This window comes from Bombus huntii, chromosome 15, assembly GCF_024542735.1.
Source record: "Bombus huntii isolate Logan2020A chromosome 15, iyBomHunt1.1, whole genome shotgun sequence".
Taxonomy (NCBI): Eukaryota; Metazoa; Arthropoda; class Insecta; order Hymenoptera; family Apidae; genus Bombus; species Bombus huntii.
This window is the reverse complement of record NC_066252.1, coordinates 2,762,889-2,785,888: the sequence shown is the minus strand read 5'-3', so window position 1 is coordinate 2,785,888 and position 23,000 is coordinate 2,762,889. Positions and strand designations below refer to the sequence as shown.

At 39.8% G+C, this 23,000-nt stretch overlaps 1 protein-coding gene across 2 annotated transcripts in view; it reads right to left on the bottom strand.

Annotated features, from left to right (window-relative positions):
- LOC126873690 (protein slit) overlaps positions 1–23,000 on the bottom strand; it is a 629,391-nt gene that overhangs the window by 125,265 nt on the left and 481,126 nt on the right. The gene's annotated exons all lie outside the window — the stretch shown is intronic.

Here is a 23,000-nt window from a genome sequence, read left to right as displayed (position 1 = left end):
GCCTGCATGATCTAAGACGTTCCAAGACGATGAAGCGAAGTTCGCGACACGGCCATGCCCTTGTACGGCCGGGTAAAAAGTTTTAACGAACTGAAACGAGTAACCTGACGAATTTGCAGCAAAGCTATGCGGCGCGCTGCCAGGAAGTTTCTTGAAAGAACGTGTGTTCGGGGAAAGTACACGATGATATTGAACGAGTATCGTGTTGCGGGAATTTTTTAATGAGATGGGTCAGGTTGATTCTCTGCAAGGTGTTCTGCAAGATACATTTTGGTGTATTTCAAATTTTACAAAATATCCTTTTGTTTCAGAATCAGAGATTTTGTAGAGTTGTTCATTGCACATTCGTTTACTTTCCAATTATGAATTACAAATTAGGAAGGAGAGATGGTAATTTCATAGTGACTCGATTTTTATAATCGTGCGAAGATATTATCCAATAATAATACAAAACTTAATACACATAATCAATTAGTATATAAATGTTACAATAAATATAATAATTTTCGTAGCCATTGTATGTTCAAGTTATTGTACAAATTACGTCAGAATAAGGATCAAAGCAAGCAACCAATTGGTTCGTGTCTACCTAACAGTTGCATCGCAGCTACAGTCGAACTTTTGATCGGTGCACTTTCATCAAGAAGGAAGATCGTAATTTCCCGTGGCCTCGGGGAACACGTTGGTGAAGGGGTATGGTGCTTGTTGAAACGTCACGCGGATACGGGGCTCGCGCTCACGTCGACCGTACTTACGGCGACTTATGTAAGGGTGCACGTAAGTGCAGCAAATTGCTCGTAAAACGTGCCCCGGGTGTTAATTTAGCCCGCTAGCGTCAAAGTAAATACGGAATTACTTTCGAGCCGTAAGTAACACGGGTCTGGACGTGCGTGTCACCTCTTTCTCCGTCCTCTCGTCTCCACGTCGCGAAGGATCACGTTGAAGCGTGGTTCCAGTGCTTCTTTAAATCTGACCAGGTGCAATTCGAATGCCGAAGCGTCGTTCACAGAACGTGAACCGGGTTCACGTGGCTTTTTTTCGCCGCAATTACCGCATGTCAGCCACTTTGCATGCGAAGTTCGCTACTTTGAACGACCAGAATGGCTACTCGTGGGTAAAGGAACGTTTTCGAGTTGGAAATGTGTGGGTCGAGGACATGTCGCGGTAAGCAGACGCGACAGGGGAGTAGGCTGGATCGGCTACTTTGGAAGCAGTGAAATTCAGCTTTTCTATAGCTTTTGCAGTTTTCAGGTTGGAAATTAATCACAGATGTTGATGGCTATCTAGTAGAAATAAGAGACGGTATGTTCGATTCGTGATAAGAATTTGAATAGGTTAATCTTGCTGCGTTCTTTCAGTTATTTTCAATTGAATCATATTTTTTTTTAATTCTTTCTTTTCCTCGAAAATTATAAAACAGTAAGAACGCTAGAGAGAGAGAGACGTCGCAAATTAATGGGATTAAGCTGTAAAGATAGAAATCGTCATCGAAGTTGAAACGTGTGGCGTGTTCGGCTCGCTTTTACTACGATTGCTGCACGTGAGATGTTTTGTATTCGATAACCCAACTCCCAAGCAAAGTAGATACACAGCAGCTGAGTGTGGTAAATAAAAATGAAATTTTTTACGCGAATTTTGACTACTATGCATCAGCTGTACCTAATCTGTTTAATTAAACTTAACTATTCTGTCCTATATAATCTACCAATATATGTTTAAGATTTGTCTCCGCGAAAATGTCACGTAGTAGTTTTATTTAAAGTAGATCTTATAAAACTTTCATGTACCATGTACTGGAAAGCAGCTATCAGAATTTACACTATCCCAAAACAGAGTCACGGAAACTTCATAAATTCTCAGCAAATAAAAGAAGCAAGGTCTTAAATCTTGCACCATATCGAGTATTCCATTCTCAAACAAGGCCCATCGCCACTGCCTGAATATTTACAATCGAAAACAGCGTTCAACAACTTCAGCGTCTCACAATAAACCGATATTTATGAGACACCCTTTAGATAGTGATGGACTTAAGCATCTCGCAAATGAAAATTATTTTTCCGATTTTGATATTATTTGCTGACTAAAACAGAGTAACATGATTACTATAAATAGAAACAAGAAAAATGATCTCCTATGTAGAAAATATATTACCTCTTAAAAATAAGTGAAAAATTCAAGAGGTTTTGTATAAAACCAACAGAATAACTAATATTATCACAATCAACGTTTTTGAAACCTATTCAAAAATAGATAGCTAGGACATGTACGTATATAATCTCCACAATTTTTCTAAATTTGTTATAAAAATTTAATAATATAGTAATGCGTATTAATGATTCTCACGATTCGTTAAAATATTGAAGCATTTTTGTATAAACAAAGTCGTTTTGACGTTTGAAAACAGCTTGTGGAGATCAAATACATATTTCACAAGTAGGATGAAACGAACTTTGGGTACTCGATTGTATTTCTAGGTTTGATCTATTGTATAAATATACACATTGGATTTGAACCCATCGCTACCAGTAGGTAAAAGACAAACGACTAGTGATACTAGTATAACTGTACAGAAAACGGTGCAACGCGATATTCGAGGAATCCATAAATTCGTCGCTGGCTTACGTAACGTTTAATGGTGACAGCCGAAGAAATTGATAATCGACGATCTCCGCGAGAAAGCGTTTACCATCTTGCAGACGTTGAAAACCAACTGGTCCCAGTTACGACGCTTTCTTTCTCTCTTTCTGTTTTTGCTGTTAAAGGAGAAAAAGATAGCGCGAGAAGAAGCATTGGCATGGTTTTTACCCGAATAAAATGATTCCGTGAAAGACGTTGCAATTAAAATACCAACGAAACCACGGTCGGTACACGGTTCGTCTGTGTGTGCGAGCGAGTGTATGTATGTGTTATTCAACGTTTTTAGCGTGGCTTAATATTCACCGCGATTAAAACGCGGGGGCATCAGCGATACCGCGTAATTGGAAAACGTGACGTTCGGTAAATACATCGCGTGAATTTTCATCGAACCAAACCATGGACAAAAAGTAACCGGGAAATTAATTAAAGCTAGCTGCGATGGCGGCGCGAGATAGCTTTTAGGTAGAGAGAGAAAAAGAGAAATCGCCGTTTTAAATGGCTAATGACTCGAAATCCTGGACCTACTTTCTCTCATCTCGAATTCCTTTTTAGGGTCTAGCGATGCGCTTTCCGAAGGATTTCCTGCGGATTTTTCCTGTGCTTTTCTTACCAGTTTTGGGATTATTTGGGGTTTACTATCGTTTTCATTTCAGCAATTTAGACTTTTTTAAAGAAGGAATTTATTCAAAGGAAAATTAATTTTTTCTGTTGATTTTTAGCGTGCTGCATTTGTGTCAATTTTAAGATTGTTTGGTACTGTTATCGTTTTAGTTCAAGAAATTTGAAAAAATATTTTTGAGTAGTTCAAACCTCTTCAGGGACAAATTGTTAATATCATTAATTTCTTATGATTTCTCTCACATATACTTTATTTTTTAATTGTATTTAACAATGGTATACTTATATGTACATAGATATTCAACAGAGTGAATTCAATTTCTCTCAAACGTTAAAAAATCTATAAGGACAGCGGTCAAAGTCTTCCCAGACCATTCGTCACTCAAGACATACGTAAAATCAAAGCTTTGACGCGAACAGTAATGGAGGAAACACGAATCGATGATATAGGCGAGGGTATATAGTCGCCATATAATCCTTCACCGAGAGAGCCATTCGGTCGCGTAGTATAAGTCCTGTGGTCCGGACATAAACGTATCGCCAGCTACGCGTACGGACGATAGCTTCATAAAGCGGAATGGTCGTCTCCTCGTAATTCCACGGTTGCTAATTATCGTTGCCAAGCAGCCGTTCCGCCGAATATTATCGCGATTCCCGCAGCCGTTTACGACGCTGCGCCATGAAATTTAAAGCCGGTCGAACGTTTAAGGCAGCCGCGCCTTCACGATGAATTTGCAATTTCACCGAATAAACGACCGCGTTCGATGACCGCGCTAATTAAAGCAATGTCACTGTTCTTTAATCGAATCGTTTTCGCATTGATACTCGTTTCCGGTAGTACTTTTAACGAGATTTTGTCGTTGATTATTATCAAGCTGGCGATATTTATGCAAATTTATATCTTTATAAATCCATCGTTTAAATATGACGAGATTTTGTTTGGAATATTCTTTTTGTGCCTCTGTATGGAATAAATAATATATAATATGTATATGATAAATTAGGTCAAATATTTGATATGATATTTCAGTGAAGATAAGCATTTTGCTTTGCAATTTGCCAAATTCGATCATCAACAATTTTTAAACGATCTGTACTTGAAAACAGCCTCGTCATTGATGACGCGATAAACAGTGAGATGTATTATTATTTAATAACAATTGACAGCTCGGTAATCGCGGTTTTTCATGAGGAGAGAAGTTTAGTCAACTCCTGTTGATATTCTTAGCCGCAATTATCATACTACAATAACGTGTGTATATTAGTTTGTTTTTAGAAATTATTTTGTTACTTATTTCGTTAATTCCTATATAATACCTCTTCCCAGACTCAAATAACTCTACGTTGCTATATCACGTACATGTTTGTATATTTTTGCATAATTACATTTCTGCAAATATTTGACCTGTATTAAGATACACAGTTACTGAGATATTATTGAGGGTGGTGTTTAATGGTGTAGTTGCATATGATGGACCTAAAATAAACACATAATTTATGGGATTTTGGTCCTAGTTTAGAGGAGGTGAATTAATAGTTTAGAGAATAAACTGAGTGCTGTAATTGATGGTTGGAGTTGAATCTATTTGAATACACTAAATAAAATACCAAGTAGCTTAGAAAAGAAACATAACAAATAGTTCGCAACGATTACTAGAAAATTAAACCAAAAACCATATGTAGTCTTCATTCCACCGTGGACCACCCAAGGATCGTTCCACGTTCAAGGAAAATCCAAATTAGAACAAGGCAACTAAAACCAACTCAGCAACTCGCCAAGCCACAAGCCTCTCGAATCGATTAAGCCTCTTTATCCCCGATCTCGGTGGCTGGTTCGACCAACGCGCATTCTTTCGGTGTCTGGTTTTTCCTGTTCGCCGCTCGCTAAAATCGCTATCCATCACCGAATCAATTAGCAACTTCTCAATTACATGGAGAGTTCGCTTTTTTTTTCTCTCGTAGATGGCGGGGGGCAGGAAAGGCTCTTTAGCCTGGAAATCGCTCGACGTTCATGTCCAGGGAACCGATCGATGATCAAACGATGAGTTGGCCCGCGCCGGTTCGAATTTACGAGCGAGACACGTTTGATTTACGATGCGTACACAGAGCCCCTTTTCGTTGATCCACGATCGATCCGCGCCAGCTGGAGGAGGATCGAGGGGGCGCGTCGAGCCAACACGCGATACGCCAAGTTAATCGTTATTCTTGTCGGTCGGATAATTAATAGCCAATCAGCGAGCGTGTCGGGCTGAATGTTAAGCAGAATCGTGGCTCCTCTCCGTTTTCTGCCACCGCTGTGGTCAGCGCGAACGATATGCGGCTACGCGTCTATTTTCGTACTGCATACGTGTATATCGATATCTGGCAGAAACGGTGCGACAGTTTCGTTTCAGCTGGAATGCGGAGATTGAATCGTCGTGGTCCATCGACATACGTAAAGATGCGTTGGCTTCCTGATACCTTTGGTGATCTATTTTTGCATTTTCCTAGTATGGGAGTTCGAAGATTTGTAGTAGAAACTCTTCGAGAAGATTTGAAAGGGACGAATTTTAGAAGGAGGGATACATTTTGATAGGATTTGAAGAGAACGTATAGACGTTTTTATTTCCAAAGATACGAGATATTTCTTCCAAAAGGTTTGATAATTCTATGATATCATATCGTGAAATCTTCGAATCTCTGTTTAGGAATTAAATGATTCAGTTGAATTACCTTTAAAAATCTTATGAGATTTATGATACAATTCATGAATTTATTTCTTGACGATGATGAAGATATGTTAAAATTTCATTCGTGTGACAGAAGATCGAGAATTTATAATAGATATGACATTAAGATTATAAGAAGGCAACCACTAGCCTGAAGAAAGTTTTAACCGGTTTAACTACTCAGACGCGTAACGAAACTGTTGTCCGTTCAATCAAGTGATCAAAGTGATATTATTACAACGTTATTTACTTGACAATCGTAGAACAATCTATATCACTTGAACTCAACCGATCATATTGACATCGCTGTAAGCAATTCGCTGGAGGGAATAATGAAATATTATGCGAAGTATAAAGCGTTTTATTTCGACGATTAATCTCCCGGGTCAGCAGTTGTCAAATGTTAACCGGTTTCTAATAATACTTGCTGATAACATTTCACTCTTCGTGCCATTCTATGCTGAATCGAACCGAAGCTTCTGTATGTTATATTATTATTATTAAAAATAATACATTTTTTAAAACAAAATGCGAATAAAGACGAAACCTTATAAGATTTAACTAAAATCATCCAGCTTAGCCTCTCATATTACAATTTTTGTAATATTTATATAAGAGATTATTTACTGCCGTAATACCATATCTGACGTGAAACATCAAAGTATCGTGCATATGCACGTACTTTTTATTTGAAGATCATCAGTCGGAGTCAAACCAAAGTTTCTTGTTTTCTTTTTTAGAAAAATACGATCTTTGTTGAATAGCAATTATAATTCATATCACTATGCGATACTATATTGCAAGGCACAATTAACATGCCACAATGTTCACAAACAAAATTCATTATCTCGGCAATCCAAAATCAAACCCCACCAGCTTCTAAAACTCATCAGAAAGTACATACACGTTGGAATAGCCCGTACGAGTTGACTGGTATGCATTGAAACAGTACACGAACAACAAACTAGCCAGACAACATTATTATTGTCCCATCAGGAGAGAAACCAGGGTCTCTATTACACGGCCTCTATTACATCGTCTTCGGGGGTTCAGCGTTTTGCCAGTACACGAGTAGAGCACTTTCGGCCTGGATGTCTCGCGCTGCAAGCACACCCACCCGCGTGGCTCGTTCCGTAAGAGCGAAATATGCGGCAGATGCATGGAGCAGATAGACGCCCGGGGAGCGTGAATTCTAAATGAGGATAATGTAACGCAGCCCACAAATAATCCTAGGTGTGTGCATGTGCACCGGTCGTCCAAGAGCCTTCCTTTCCCTCTATCCTTTCTCTTTATTCCCTATCCAACGTTCGTCCGTCCATTACCTATGTATTCTTGAATAACGAGAGATACGTAGACCTGGTACTAGTTTGTACAGGGCCACGTTGATGCACGTCCGGGGACCTACTTTGGAATTATTCACCGTAGCTATCGATCGTGCTCATGTTCGCCTGACGTAGACAATATTCATAATCTACTTTCAATATTCTTACACATATTTTTAAATATAAAAATAACACTACAGTGGTGTTGTTATTATGAGACAATAGTATCGAAGTAAGATGGGTGAGATTACACATATGGCGAAGAGTTAGAAATTGTGTTGTACAAGAAAATTGTTACGTTGTTATCTATTGAAATATAAAAAATTGTTGTTCATATTTGCAACGTTAATTATGACATACGTGCATCTACTATGCTCGTTAATAATCTGACTTTAAATTGTCAATTCATCCTCAACGATGTCTATCACAAACGTATTTCAATATTGTCCTAAAGAAAAATTTCCATTCCGGCCATGAAAATTTCCACTGCCACCCCAGGCTCCCTAGATTCTGAATTAAGTCTTGGAAAGCCAGTAATAATTAAGACGGGCAGCAGCGGACGAAGTCTGCTCGAGTCACGTCACAAAATTGTTCAAAGAAAGGAGGCTCCAGGGGTTAATTATCCCACCCCCATCATACATGCACGCACACCTTGTGGCGTTCTTCCTCTTCCGTTTCCGCGCGCGTTCTTCCAGTCGAATACTCTCGGTTCGAAAGTAACGATTACAAGTAGCCAGGTTACGGAACCTTGGACCATCCTCTTCAGACTTCGGAGCATAATGATCCCCGGGGCTCGGCTCGCTACTTATTTCATTGCAAACTTTTCCTTTCACGGTTGAATGAAGTGCCCGGAAGCAGGAAGACGGCCGTCCAAGAGAAAGGGCCGAGATAAACTGAATGAGTGGAGAGAAGACGGGTCAGAGACTCTCGTACACTTGAGGGCCGAGACCTTTGGATAAAGGAGCTGCAGGGATGAAAAAAAAGAGAAGGAAATAGGAAAAAAGGATGAAGGGGGCTGGATGAGGAAGAAGGCAGAAAAAAAGGGAGACGAGACTGTAAGGAATAAAGTTCCCTGTCAAGCTTGGGTGTACGGTGTCTCGAGAGACTCGGCTCGGAGTTTCCTTGCCCCCAACCCTTTGTGATTCCGCCGTCGAACTCGACCACCCTTGCCCACCCCGTCGACGTGTTCCACGTTACTAGTTGTTGATTATTCCCGGTGTAATTATAACTTCGACCGACCCCTACTTTCTCGGATATAATTATTAATTATCGCAACGTCGCAGGGGCAAAGGCGGTGACATAGCTCGCGACTTACATTTGAATAGCAGTTAGTTGACACGTGTGATTCAGGTGTACGTATGGCTTACTTGTTGAAATAATAGAATTTGGTAGGCTAATTGATATCCCTTGTCCGTTTCATTTTTACGACTTTTTGGGTAGTTTATCAGAAGTAAGAAAATTAAAATTCCATACATTCGAGTATCCACATTGTTTATTTATATTAATTTATATTCAGCGCATCAAATTTGTCGCAAAGAATGAACGAGGGTAAACAAAAATTGGATGTTTAAAAATATAATTTCCACAAAATCCATTGTATGAAAGTTTTCAAGTCTAACGAAACCTTGCGCAACACTGAAAGTTCAAGAAACTGCTGAAATCAAACTCTCTTCGACCATGACCTAAGACACAACCTTCCCCAATTTCTTCGACCATTTCTTCTTCTCTAACACACGATACTTTCCTCAAGAACTAACCACAGTCAACTTCGCTTCTTCCTAAAACTCTATTAAACCGTTCAATCTGAAACTGTTCAATCCAAACAAAAACAAGAAGCGCCAGTTAACATTGCAGAAAGAAATATTCTACCGAAAGAAGCTTTCCTTGTCTGAGTAGCTACATTATTAGTATTTATATTACATTATAGCTACATTACAATCATAAGTATCTGGACACTTTATTCAACTTACGGTAGCCATATTTAAATATAATAAAAGTGTACGGATATACCGATTAATGATTAGACTTTCATGATTAAACATTAGAATCAGAAAATCAAATATATGAATATACTCATCAATGATCATCAATTCAGAAATGAAAGAACCTTACGATAAAGTTATGGAAGTAAGAAATAGTTCTACAAGATCTAACAACTGTAATCACCAGTTGTATTAATGCATATTGATTTCCCGTAATCGATTTAATCGCGTCAAATTCAATTACGCGTACACAGTTATGATGATTAGGAGGAATAAACTGATTGCAGCTCCAATTTATTTATAATTTTATAGTTGAGAAATACATCGTGCATCAAAAACAGGCGAATGATTGAGTACTTTTGGACGGTCGTGTAAATATGCAAATGCGGAGGAATCGTTCGCGGTAGCGTGCAGGCAGCATATGTTGTGATATTCTGCGGTCGAATCTCTACACACAGCCGGTGTTGGTGCACGTATGGCTGCCGACGCATGTCTCCGAGGGATCGTCGTATCTGCGCGAACAGTAAGAGCATCGATCACACACCGGGGACAATATTGGCATGATAATCGGAAGGGATTCGGCACGGTTACGTACAAGGGAGCCACGCAACGGGATCGTGGTACGGATCAGAGGGGGTGCGCCCGCGATTATTGCGTCCAGGGGCCCCCGCTTCATAAATAATAGTCGGCTTCGAAGAGCCCACGCAATATGGCGCGTTTACCGACGATACAGGAGACGTCGATTGTACTCTTCGGTGATGTTACGTCGATTCTCTTCATTTTCGGTGAATTGTTGGACGAATTGATGGGTGAACAGACGCCGCGAAAGGGGCCTGCTGTTTGGGGCGATCGGGTGGGCTTGTTTTTGTGAAATGTAAGGAGGCTGAGTTGTTTGTAGAATGTATGTTGGCTGCTTGTTTGGATATGCTCGCACGTGTGTATTTGTTCGGGAAAGTGATTGGAATTTTAGTAGTAATTTATGGTAGTTAGTATAATTGTGTATATTATAAGGATAAAGAATGCTTATCCGACAAGAGAATACACTTGATTTACGAAGTTCATAATTTTAAAGAAGATCAACATCCTCCTCTGCCGATTTAATGATGAACAAACTTCCGTTCTCCGAGAAACTCCATCGATATATTACAAATATCCGATCTTATTATAATAACTTGCTCATCAAATATATAAAGAAAGAAAAAAAATTCAACGAAAAAATGAAGTTTAACCTTAAAAAAAAATGAATGTACAATTTTGTAAAATTTCTATATTTTCTTTCGTTATTTTTATCGATGAGCGATCTTTCGTTCGCCGACAAACTGTATCGATATCGAAATATATTTTTACTATTAACACACCTATAATACAATATCTTATTTGCCCAATGTGAAAAAATATAATTATATACGAAAAATTGAAGTCTGAACTTTAACTATCCATAACGCTGTGCAACATCGAAGTCACGTACTGATATATTGACGTTCTTTCAGTACAATTTCATTTTTAGACAGACATTGTACCCCATTGTGACTACAAAGTTACAAAACCGTTTTCTGCATGATAAAGTCATTGAAAGTTGTGGAATCATTCCTTCATTGTACATATTCTCATATATATAATCCCAATATTATATATTTGAAGGTCGACACTTGCTGGTTTCAGTTTACATAAATTTTTTTCTACTCACGAAAAAATGTCGAACTAAAAAAGGAAGTCATCTCAAGGAAGAAATTTCCGAGAATCTGCATCTGTATCGAAGCATATTTATCTACAACTCAAATAACAAAGCTCGCCCCCACCTGTCACTACAGCTTGTCCCCTTGTCGTAACCCCTATGTATCCCGCATATCCTGCATGGGTGCCAACACACTGTCGGTCACGCGTGCGCGCGCGCGGACTCACTTGCCCGTTCACCTATCCGGCACGCACCCCGCTGTCGCATAATCGTGTGCAACGTGCACACCATTTTGTGGCGGGGTGTGGCGCGATGTGGTTCTCGGTGAATCATGCACCACCCTCCAGGGAACCATCTACGATTAATTCCATCACTTGACACGCTGCTGCGCCCGTTTTCGCGCGCGGGCGGTAAACATTTAAGCCAAGGCATTAATCCCGCGTGTAGACTGGAAAATGAAGACGATCGGGGCCAAATGTCCCGTGAACCTGATCCGCTGATCAGCTGGCTCGATGAGACGTATCGTTCCAGAAGATCGTTCCTTGGATCGACCATCCGAATCGACGTTACGTCACGTCCTGATTCACCCTACAAAACTCCGGGGATTTTAACGATGTTGGATGATGTCGATTTAAGGGCCATCGATCAGGCAATGCCTTTTCCTTTCTTTTTTTTTTTCTTTGTTAGTAACCGAATGTTGGATTGTCGGAATTGAAGGTTAGACTGAAGTGGAGGACGAATGAAGAGTTAGATGAATTGTTTTGATAGTACGTACTAATTTAGCGTGTGTGGGTTTTTGTGTTTTAGTGGTGCTCAACGTTTTCATGATATATTTTTTTTAATTTTGTATTTGCCTTTATTTTGACTATGGGCAATATTCTTTCTTTTATTAATCCTTTACTAGTACACTCTTGGATATGAGCTTTCTATTTTGTGTCTATAGGTTTCTTCATTAATGCTTTGTTTACTATATATAATTATATAATTATATGATATATTCTATTTTGAATGGATACACTTGTCAGATATAAAACACATTTAAGAAATAATACTGTAATTATTATGGCGCATAGATATACTCAAAATCTACATTAAATACACAAAATTAAAGATATAAAATTTCTATAAGAAATTTAATTCCACCAATTATGTAATAAAATGCCAAGGATTCCAATTGGCAGAACGTGACGCAACTTACAGCAATACATCCGCGCGTAGATATAAATGGGATATGTTGTACGCGCGAGTGAAACGAGTCGTTCCCAAGCTCGATAATTTGGACGCAGTAAACCACGGAAATCCGGCCTGCTTTCCTAGCCCAATTAGTTCTATATTATTTTATGCGAGACACGTTTAATTGCACGACTTAATTCCACGGTTAAATTCACGTTTTAGGCCAGAAGGAGGTTTAGGTATGCACCTGCACGGGCCTCGACCCCTTCCTTCAGTTAATTGGACAAGTTAGGGACGAATAATGCGACCTCTTGAAAAGAGAGAAATGGGAGAAAAAATAAAAGGAGAAACGCGTTCGTTTTATTATACTGTGAGTCCACCGCACTAGAACCGCTTTACTTCGCTGGTAATTAAAGCAGGATGAAATTTCTCGTCGTGGTTACAATATCTCGGCTAACAGGGGTGAATGTACGGCCCTCCTGGACCCCGTGGGCGAAAAAAGACAAGAAGGAAGGTAGATGCGTGTTTAAACGCGCCTGGAGATGATAATTTACGTGATATATACGCTCACGTGTTTTTAGAACGTTGGGAAGTACCAGGCCTCTGTAAATCTTGGATGTCCTCCCAAACTTGCACTACTTTCTTTGTAATCTTTCAAATTTCGCATTAATCTATTTTGGAAGTATTTTATTGAAATCAAACATTTGTACAAGCGTGTCATTTTACGACAGAAATTTTGTATATATATCGTGAAGAGAATTTGAGTTTTGTAGGGATTGAACGTATCAGTAGATGTACCATTTTATGATAAGCATTTTGCATATTTATGTTAAACACACACACACACACACACATATATATATATAATTTCATTTTTATCTTTTAACTATTACGTAGGACTTTGTATTCTTGAAAGAAATATAACACTAGCCTATAACGTCTGAGGGGAAGATGTCTTTAAATGCTAAATGTTTGCATGCAGCGTAAAACCTGGAGTCGTTCCCAGAACGATCATCATAAATGCACGACGAAATACAAATCTTTCGTTACGCCACTAAACCACTTTTTCTCTCCTTCTCTCTCTCCTGTTCTGTCTCTTACATATTCATCGCCACCCACCTCCTTAATTTCTTCAACAATCACTGTTGGAGTCGGTGTTCGGCTTCGGTGCTCGATTCACGTTTCACTGACATCCTCATCAACATTTTATACAAATCTCCTTGATATCAGATTGAATTTAAAAATAAAGCAATTCCGATGTACTATCGCACGTAGCAGTCTGCTGCATGGAATACTCGCGATCGTTTCGATTCATATGGATGACGAGGTGTTTCCAATCGACTGCTGACTTGCCACGTTCCTTTCCTTTCGTCGTCGAGTGAACCGTTTCGCCGGTTCTATCCTATCCCCGACAATTACGCGGGCTCGAATGAATATTAAGGCCACGTTTGCACGACGATTGGATTGATCGCGGAATCGAGTAAACGCAATTACGCGGATTAATCATTTGGCTTGAGGCTCCTATCTTTCGCGTTTTAATATCGGCCAGACGGTGTAATGAGGCCGGTATTAAAGTTAATGGCGACACCTCGCGAGCATCAGGAGATAGATTGAAGAGTTCCAGGCCTGACAGCACGCTCTTCGTTGCTCGTTCATCAGCCAGCCTCCTCTCTTCTCCCCCGGTCTTTCGACTAATAAATCAGCGTATCGCTGACTGGAAACCAGTTTCACAATCGTGTCGGTTCGCTGGCCATTTTGTTTTTTTCCAGTTGGACGCAAAGAGCAAATTTTACTATCGGATTAACGTGCCAGTATGACGTACCTCGAAGTGTCGAGGCGTTAAAGTGCGTCGGAGGCTCTTTCTGATCCTCTTGAGATTATATTCCTCTTTTTAGGGCTTTTTCATGAGACTGACGATGGCGCTCGAAACATCAAGAAAAAACTACGCCAAACAATACCCCTAAAAAGTACAAATAATTCTTTCCACCAGCTTTAAAAAGTCTGGCAGACCCACCACTTACATACAAATCAAGCCTAACCATAAAATCCAACAAAAACGTGCGCATACCCAAGCCAGCCGAAAAGGAAAGCAAGAAACAAAGAATATACAGGGGGAAGAAGCCGAAACAAAGAGTCACAAATCACCATAGACCGAAGCAAGGCTAAACGGCGAACGCCTTGAGAATCGTTGCCTCGTATAAGAACACGAGGAAAGAACAATAGAACGATCGAGATCCCCCATAAAGATATAATTCGAAGCCGATCGATCACGAGCCCGAAGGAGAGTCGGGTCTCGGTGTTTTCCATTCCGTTGGACGTGTCCACGGCGAAGAGTGGGTTGACGCGGGTCCACCGCGTAACTCGGTGCACGCGTTTGTCCACCCACGCACGAACCTGGACCACCACGGTGCAGAGAAGGCGCAAAAGGATCGCCGGAGGTGGTAGCCGTGGCCTGGCTTGGTGGAAAGCTGAGCGCCTTTCGAAATCACTTAAACTGATTAGGCCTGCGTTATTCGAGCCGGGTGGCCAGTGATTTACGATGGTCGGCCAGTTTCGCGTTTTCGATGCCCGAATGGTCGCGCTCGTTACGCCACGCACCCGTCGTAAAACAGCACGTGCCACCGCGTGCGATGGGACTTAATGGTGGTCATGAAAAACATGGAGCTACGGTGCGCGAACGAGGAGTCTTCGTGGATCTTTCTGTACGTAGGATTTGCAGAGAGCGGAGAGCAGGATGGATATTCATTGACACAGAGTGAAATGAAAACATCAAAATTATGCGACTCTTTTCTTATAGTGAAAACATCTTGCATCTATATTCTCTCGGATTAGGCATGCAAATGTTAGCTTCTATGAAACAGATTTTTCAGCTGCCACAAAGTCTTCTCTTAAAACGAAGAAACGATTTAAAATAAAATTAATCTGACTAAAATTCGTTGTGTTTTATATTTTGATTATCCGCGATATTTTTAATTAGTTGTGTGATTCTCATTGTAAATTCTTCATTTTCTTTCTATCTACATACTGCAATATTAGTGTTAAAACATTTCATATACTTATTTGATTTTTTCTTTGTAGCTGTTTTTCGAGCACTGTTATCTATATTTTAAGATTTTAGATTTTCAACTCTTTTTTTTAATGTTTAATATCCTTTTGTAGATCCTCGAGTAGATTTTTTGAAGAATTTATAATTATTTCTTCGTTCCGTAAATACACATTTTTGCTTCGATATCTCTGCATTTTGTTCTATTGGTCATTTAACACGTGTCACTGTTCGCTCCCATCGTTCCATTAGCTGTACGTCCATCCGTCCATTTCCGCCTAATACGTTAGATTATCGTGTACCACGGTTAATACGATCAGCAGCGAAATGCACGATTACATATGCACCGTTCTAAACAATCAATTATGCAACGGGACGCACAGCTGTGCCTATTGAATTATTGCTAATTAGCGGTGTGATGCGATTAATCTAAGGGTCGCGTTTCAACTTCCGTAAACGAGACGAGTAGCTTAAAAAACAAAGAACCTGTTTGAATATGAGAACTCTGCAGTCCTATAATTCATTGAAACGTATGCTAATTTTTTCGAGGCAAGTAGTCGTCCAGTTGAAACCTGAAACCTTCCATAAAATCCTGAGAAACTCAAGACATAATCCATACTTTGAAACGAGAAATTCTAATAAGAATCGATTACCAAAAATTGTAGAAAACATTTTAAACTAACAAAAGAATAATAAAAGACATCAAAATACAGGTGAGACACGTCTAATTAAATTTAAGTTGTAAACAATTTCTGATTACCTCCTTTTCGACCAGGTTCAATTATTGTCACGAACTCTCCAAAGATCAATAACTAACGAAGAAACAACTTTTCTCACAGACTAAAAGAAATTCGGTCCTGAAAAAATTTCTCAACGCAACTAATATTCGATAAAAATAACGAATAAATAATATATAATACGCGAATAAATCACAAGCTCGTGTCAAACCTCGCAGCAGAAACTAATCGATCTTCATTCAGTTAAGAAACCTCGACTCCCACAAAATCAATTACCAATCAATCCACCAGCTGACCGTTCAATTCTCACCGATAGACGATACCTCGCCTAATGAACACGCGACGCATAACTCGGCCCTGGACTTCCGCCCATTAGGCCGAACGGTTTCCTCGATGTCGGAGGGCGTTGAACATTGAATTCTCCGCGGCGATATCGGCCCCGAAACGAGGGGCTGTTCGCTCGAGTGAGGGTGTTGAGAGAGAGAGAGAGAGAGAGAGAGAGAGAAAGAGAGAGAGAGAGAGGAAGGTTCGCATGAATATAATCGGTTGGGCCTGGTGGACGTTTTATCGCCGATACACCGGGCGGCCCGATAAATCGCCGCTTGGAACTTTGCTTGCAATTAGTATGGTAATGCGTTCAGCACGGCATTCGAGGGTTACGAGCGGAGGAACGGAACGTGGGGGTAACCAAAGGTGCGCCGATTATGTCCGAGATTAGAAATTCTGTCGCTGGAAAATCGACGTGGACTTTGATGGATCGTTTTGTCGTTCGTCGTGAATAATATCTCTCAATATTATATACGCAGAATTAGTGGCGGATATAGAGGTTGTCTTACGAGGTTGGAGCAAGCAAAAAATATGAGTTAACTTCCACCAGCAATTTTTTCACGTTTTGTCAAATTGTATATTAAATTCACAATAAAAATAATTAATATAAAACCTACAACCTTATTAACAACAACTTAAGAAGTTTCCGACCGGTAAATGTATTATCTACAACAATTTTCCAACAAACTTAATAGCACAAATAATTCTGATACTCCAACCACAAGAAAAAAAGAACACCCTTCAAATCTGTAACCCCTAAAGAATACCTCTTATCTCTAACAAAAAGAAAAGTAACCAATACCCAATATAACACAGAAGCCACGTTTATCCACGGCCATAACGGCGTAGCCATTCGACAAAACGGTTAATCGAGATTCCCACAGCGAGTTGGTGGAGCGTCGAGACGGCGCATCTGTTGTTCATCCACGGGAACTTTTAAATCCCGCGTATTATTAGAACTCTAATTTCGTTTCGCGGTCCAGCGAGCATTCGACGCGAGGGTAATCACGAAATGACTAGTGGCGCGAAGATACACGGTTCTCTGTTTCTCTTTCTCCTAGTTTCAAAGTTGAGGGGGTGAACAGAGCGGTCGAAGGGGGTGGCTTTAATGTTTTTAATCTAATTCCCCGCGTGCGAGTCCAGCAGCACGAAAACTTCTCCCTTGGGGTCGCGTCCAGCTTGCTTGGGGATTTTTGCATTGTGCAACTCGCCGGGGGTGCAAATCTCCCTTTCGAGGAATGCCCTGTTGCGATCGATCTCTCTTCTCTAGTTTCATTCGTCCGAGTCTGATTTACGATCTTTTTTACGTTTTTTTTCCTTTTAAGTTTTCCTTTTTTTACAAAATGTTCGATGATATTCGTTTCGATTATTTCAGACGGCTGCCTTCTGCAGTTTGATCCCCTTAGATCGAGTTTCAAGATTCATCACGAAGATTGGCGTTTAATCTTCAAAAACGATAATGGATGGTTTTCGTGTTTTATGAAGTCAGTGTAAAAATTTTTTAAGGATTTTTATATTTAGAAATGCCTTAGAATGTCTTCTAATATTTTGAATTATAGTAATTATGTTTTATTATTTTCATTACTGTATTATTAAATGCTTTTATTTTACATTAATATAATATAGATAACATGCCAGTCTATGAAGGTTATAAATCATACTCACGATCAACTTTATTTCGTTCTGATTGTTTAAAAAATTTCATGAATATATTACAAGGACCATTTCTTTTCATTATTAATATTATTAACAACTTCTATACATACACGCAGCTACGTACCCCCATGATTTTCCTTTCATTACGACTGTCTAAAAAGTATTTTGAATTATTACAAGAAGCATTTCTTTGCAATATCAACATCACTAAAAGCTCCTATAGGTATACGAAGCTACACGTGTCCAACATTTTCGCTTATAAAAGATATAAATTACAGAAACACACGAACCAGACCAGGAACAAAGAAGTCGTTACCGAAAGACGTTCCCTAATCCAAAGCAGCACGACTTGCATAACCGCAGCTCTCCTTTCCCAAACGAAAAGAATATTAACCGCGGCGTGCATCGCGATAAATCATACGATCCTCCATAACCAGAACCATTTCGTCCTCGTAATAACACCTTTCCCAACTGAACGCAATTAAATCCGAGACAAAGACACCTCTCTTCCTTCGCAGCAAAGGTACATAAATCGGTCACGGTCGCTAACGAGATCCTTTGTTCGATATATTATATTATCCTTCCTCACGCACCTATATCCATACATTAATATCGACAAGCTTAACAACAGAGAAGAAGATGGAAAGAGAGAAATAGAGAAACAGCGTGACGCATTTAACGAGAAAGGATCCACGTGCACACAAAGCAAGGGATACTTAATCTTTTTCCTGCCTCCCCACGGATTCTGGTCCGCATGAGACATTGCGAGAACAGGGGGCGCCCTTCGAATATTTTCACACTCCCTGTCCTGTCATTGCGAACCCCCTTTTCTCGCACAGCTACCCCGGATCGCGCCTGTTTTGTAACTATTTTCCGCCACCTCGTCGAGCACGCGTGCCCTATAGGATCCATGACTATGCAGGTCGAGTAATATGGGGCTCGCTCCACTTGCCACATCCAGGGGGCCCCCTTTCGTCTTTTTCTCTGCACAGCCGATGGGATTAACCGAGACGTGGTTAATGGACGAAGGGGGAATATACACGGCACCGGATCCAATTTCTAATTCTACGCTTCGTAGATTTGACGGGTGCACTGTGACGCGTGTATATGTGCGCTTTTTGCTTTTGTTACGATGGATAATGTTGTGAGCGGTGTTTGTTTAGCTTTCCGCTGGATAAATGGTTTTCTTACGATGTTTTGCAAATTAGGTGTAGATAAAGGGTGAAACTGTTATTTAAAAGAATTTGTATTTTTAAGTTAGGAGAAGTTGTAATTGTTGGATGGAAGTTTATTATACCTTCTATATTTGCGAGCATGGCACATCGTTATGAACGCTGTTTGGATAAATATTTTTTTACGGTGTCTTTCAAATTGAGTGGAGATAGAGGTGAAATTGTTTTTTAAGTGGTTGAAGTTTTCATTTTTAAGCTATGAAGCCGTGGAGTTATTAGATGGAAATTTATTACATTTTTTGTATTTACTTTTTTATTATCCTTTTTGTATTTGTAATTTGTGATAAGAGCAAATAAGATAAAGCCGAAGACTTAATACATTCTTTGTATTAACCAAAAATTAAAAACTAAAAGAATATTCTAAACTCTAGTAGATGTTTTAAACATTAGTGGACTTTATAAAATCAGACAGCGAAGGATTTTTTTTTTTAGAGAAACTATTTAGAGATACCAGGAAAGATAAGACGTAAATCTCGAAAGCAATTAATTACTAAGTTCTGACCAAAGGAGCGATCCACGTGTGTGCTTGTCGATAAACTTGTGACAGCTAATGCAATATTTAACAGTAATGGAGCATTACTGAACGTATTGAGAACCTAAGCGCAACATAACGAGGATAATAGATGGTCGTTGAACTATGTGTAAATTATCGAAATTTCATTACATGAAAACGCTCAAACTTCCCTTATGAATTAATCCTCCACCTATTGAATATTTCGTAGTTTCGTACTGTCTTCAGTGATTTTAGCTTCAATATTTCAATAACGACGCGCCAATTTTATCATAAGATTGTTAGAGTACTACTTTACGACAACAAGTGACAAGTGGTTAAATAATATAACACAGGTCTAATCCTTGTTACTCGATAACTAGTTAAGCACGAACCTCCTGGCTCCTGATTTAATACATCACGTTCGTCCTCGAACGCAGGGACTCCTTCGTCCTTTTCCCCAGGGTTACGTTTGAGCCTCTTCATTTATATTCATAATAGCTGATATTGGAGTGTCTTAAATCAAAGAGTGACAGTTAACGAGCTTGCCAATTTTCTTGGAAAGTTTGCTTTACGAAAAATGTAATATTATATGAAAACGAAAATAATTCATTCAACACATTGTCAATGAGGTTATATATACATATATACAGTCCTCGATTCATTACCTCTTTGGAAATGGCTTTTGAAAATTATTACTATATATTCTGTATCGTTATTTTGCAATTATTGATTAATCATTGTTTTGATAATGACCGAGGTTAATTATTGTACGACAATAACAACAAAATACAATATTTATCGACTCAATAAGCAATGCTATACTTAACAACTTACGCAACTTTGTATTGTAATAATTGCATAAATTGGTGCACATAAAGACATTCGTGACTAACCGATATAATAATATGAGTAGTATCGCAAAAATTCTTGCAACCCTTACGTAGCTAAACATAAAAATCCGACGAATAAAATAAACGGAACTAACCAAAATGACCAAAGTATCTATTACCATATATTCTCACTCCTACTTGCCCTAGGCCCAAGTCTTTAAAAACCGCAAACATCAAACACCAAATAAACGATGATCCCTCTGAACCCATTACAACCAGCCAACCCATCAAACCGATGACAGAATTAGCAATTCATAGCTGGATATCCCATCATCGACGTTGACTCAGAGAACGCAAAGGTAGCATCGCGCGATCAATTAAACGGCTGCATTCACAGTACGCGTCCACCCTTTTCGTGCTCTCTCATGCCATCTAAAAGCTGTTTCCCCTTAGAGAGGAGACAAAAGGGCGCTCGATGTTCCTAAAAACACTTGTCCACCGAGAGGGTAACAGGTGCTACCAGTGATCCTTCTAAACGAAAGAGGAGGCGACCCTTCGTCAGACCGACGAGCCGTGAAAGTCGAGGTTCGTCGCGAGTCTGGCCGCGTGTCTGATCGTCGGGGCGTGTCCTGCTTGTTCCTGCGGGAAGCACAGCGCGTAGGTTCCCTCCGGCGGGACACCACGAGACACGCATATCCCGCAATTATTCAATGAATACATGAATACGAATATTTAACGGGCCAAACGGCCGGCTGCGCCCGGCCAGATGCATAATGCGCCGCTCTCGAGGACGACGCGAGCGATTCGCGTAACTAGAGGTTAAATAATTTCATGGCTCGGTTGAAAGCTCGTTTGGACAGATCTACTCCTCTGCTTCCATCGAGTTACGAGACTGGCTGTTTGCATGCGAAACGAATCGCGTTTTATTCGTTTCTTTCGAGACGACCGCGATGACAATGGAGGACTGATACCAGCTGGTGATTCACAATGGTTTGATGAGGATATAGGTCGACGGAGAAAGCAAGAAGGATGGTTCGACTCGACGAGGTATAACGGGTGACACCGGATTTTCAGCTGTTAATGAGAGGCTGTCGTGAGTTTAGGTGAATCTAGGAAGTACATTTTTAGGGTCGGTAGTATCGAAGTGATTTTTAGTGAAATTTTCTTCTGAAAATAAAGGATATTTTCACACACTACGGCAAGTGAAAATAACTATTTTGCTAACAGATATAATTATTGGCAAATATTTTTACTTTGAAGGAGAAAATAAGAATTTTATTTTAAATAACAGCAGATGATTTTCTTGCCTTAATAAGCAATGTGTAGCGACACATGAACTAGAGGACAATCCGAATTATGTTGTTGTTTTGCCTCGGAGTATCAACATCGTTAGGATATACATAATGTAATAATAAACAATAATAAACTTTCCGGTACTCCCCCAACCAATATAAATAAACGAACGCGATCGCAAGATGACCAGTTTTTCAGTCTCAGTCTTGAGCGATCAATACGCAGTCCTTAGCGAATCAGTTAGTACCGAACGCCTAATCGAACATTCTTTTAACGACCAGTATTGAGGAATCTACGGCTGACTCTGTATTTATAAATATTTAAAATATGTTTGACGGTTTCAACATCGAGTAATCTCGTCATTTAAACTACCACACGACCAACAGTTCTCCACAAATGTTTTAAGGAAAGCTTTGTTATACGTTTAACATAAGAAATAATACGTGCTAAGAACTACTTTTCATACTTCCTCGAACTTGAGAGATTTGTTAACGATAAAAAACGCACGATTGGATTATGGTAGTTGTAACATGTTCCAAGGAATGCAGTAAGGTTAAGCGTATGCCTAGAAATGTATTTAAAAAAGAAAACTCTATGTACCGTATCAAATACCATGTTCATCTTCTTTCTCATGGAAAAATCAGCCATTGACACGAAATCTAGCGGGAAAAAGAGGCAAGTGATCGAATTCGTCGACTGATTCGTTGGGACGAACACGTCTCGGGCCCGATAACATCGAACAACGCTTAATATCGTTTCCAGAGAGCGAAAGACAAAAGCGGCAGCTGCCCCTTCTCACGACGCGCCCTTCGCAAGAGCGCCAAGGACGATCGAAGCAGTTTACGGGGTTGAGGACGCGCGATCGGCCCTCCTAATTCAATCCCGTGGGATAGCGACAGCCCTCCGCGTCTCTCGTTGCCCGCTGGCGAACCGTGAATCAGCACGGGCCTGAATTATCCAGCTCGTTTATCGAGGAAATTGTGTGCCGCGAAAGATGCGTCGAACGTATCCTATTGCTGCAACTAGGGTTGTTCTTATTAATCTGAGTATAGGTGTGTATAATTTTGTCTGAAGATTGGAGAGAAAGAGTGAATTATAAGTATTGTATTAGTGCTCTCTCTTTTCAAGTAAAAATGATGAAAAACTGGTAAATTGTAAGGATAAATTGATTTAATTTGATTTGTTGACGTTGCCTGAATATTCAGGTGTAACTTTTATGGGGTGTAGGCAAAGGGATGTTTAAGGGAGAAAGACGAATTAACAGTCAGTGTGAA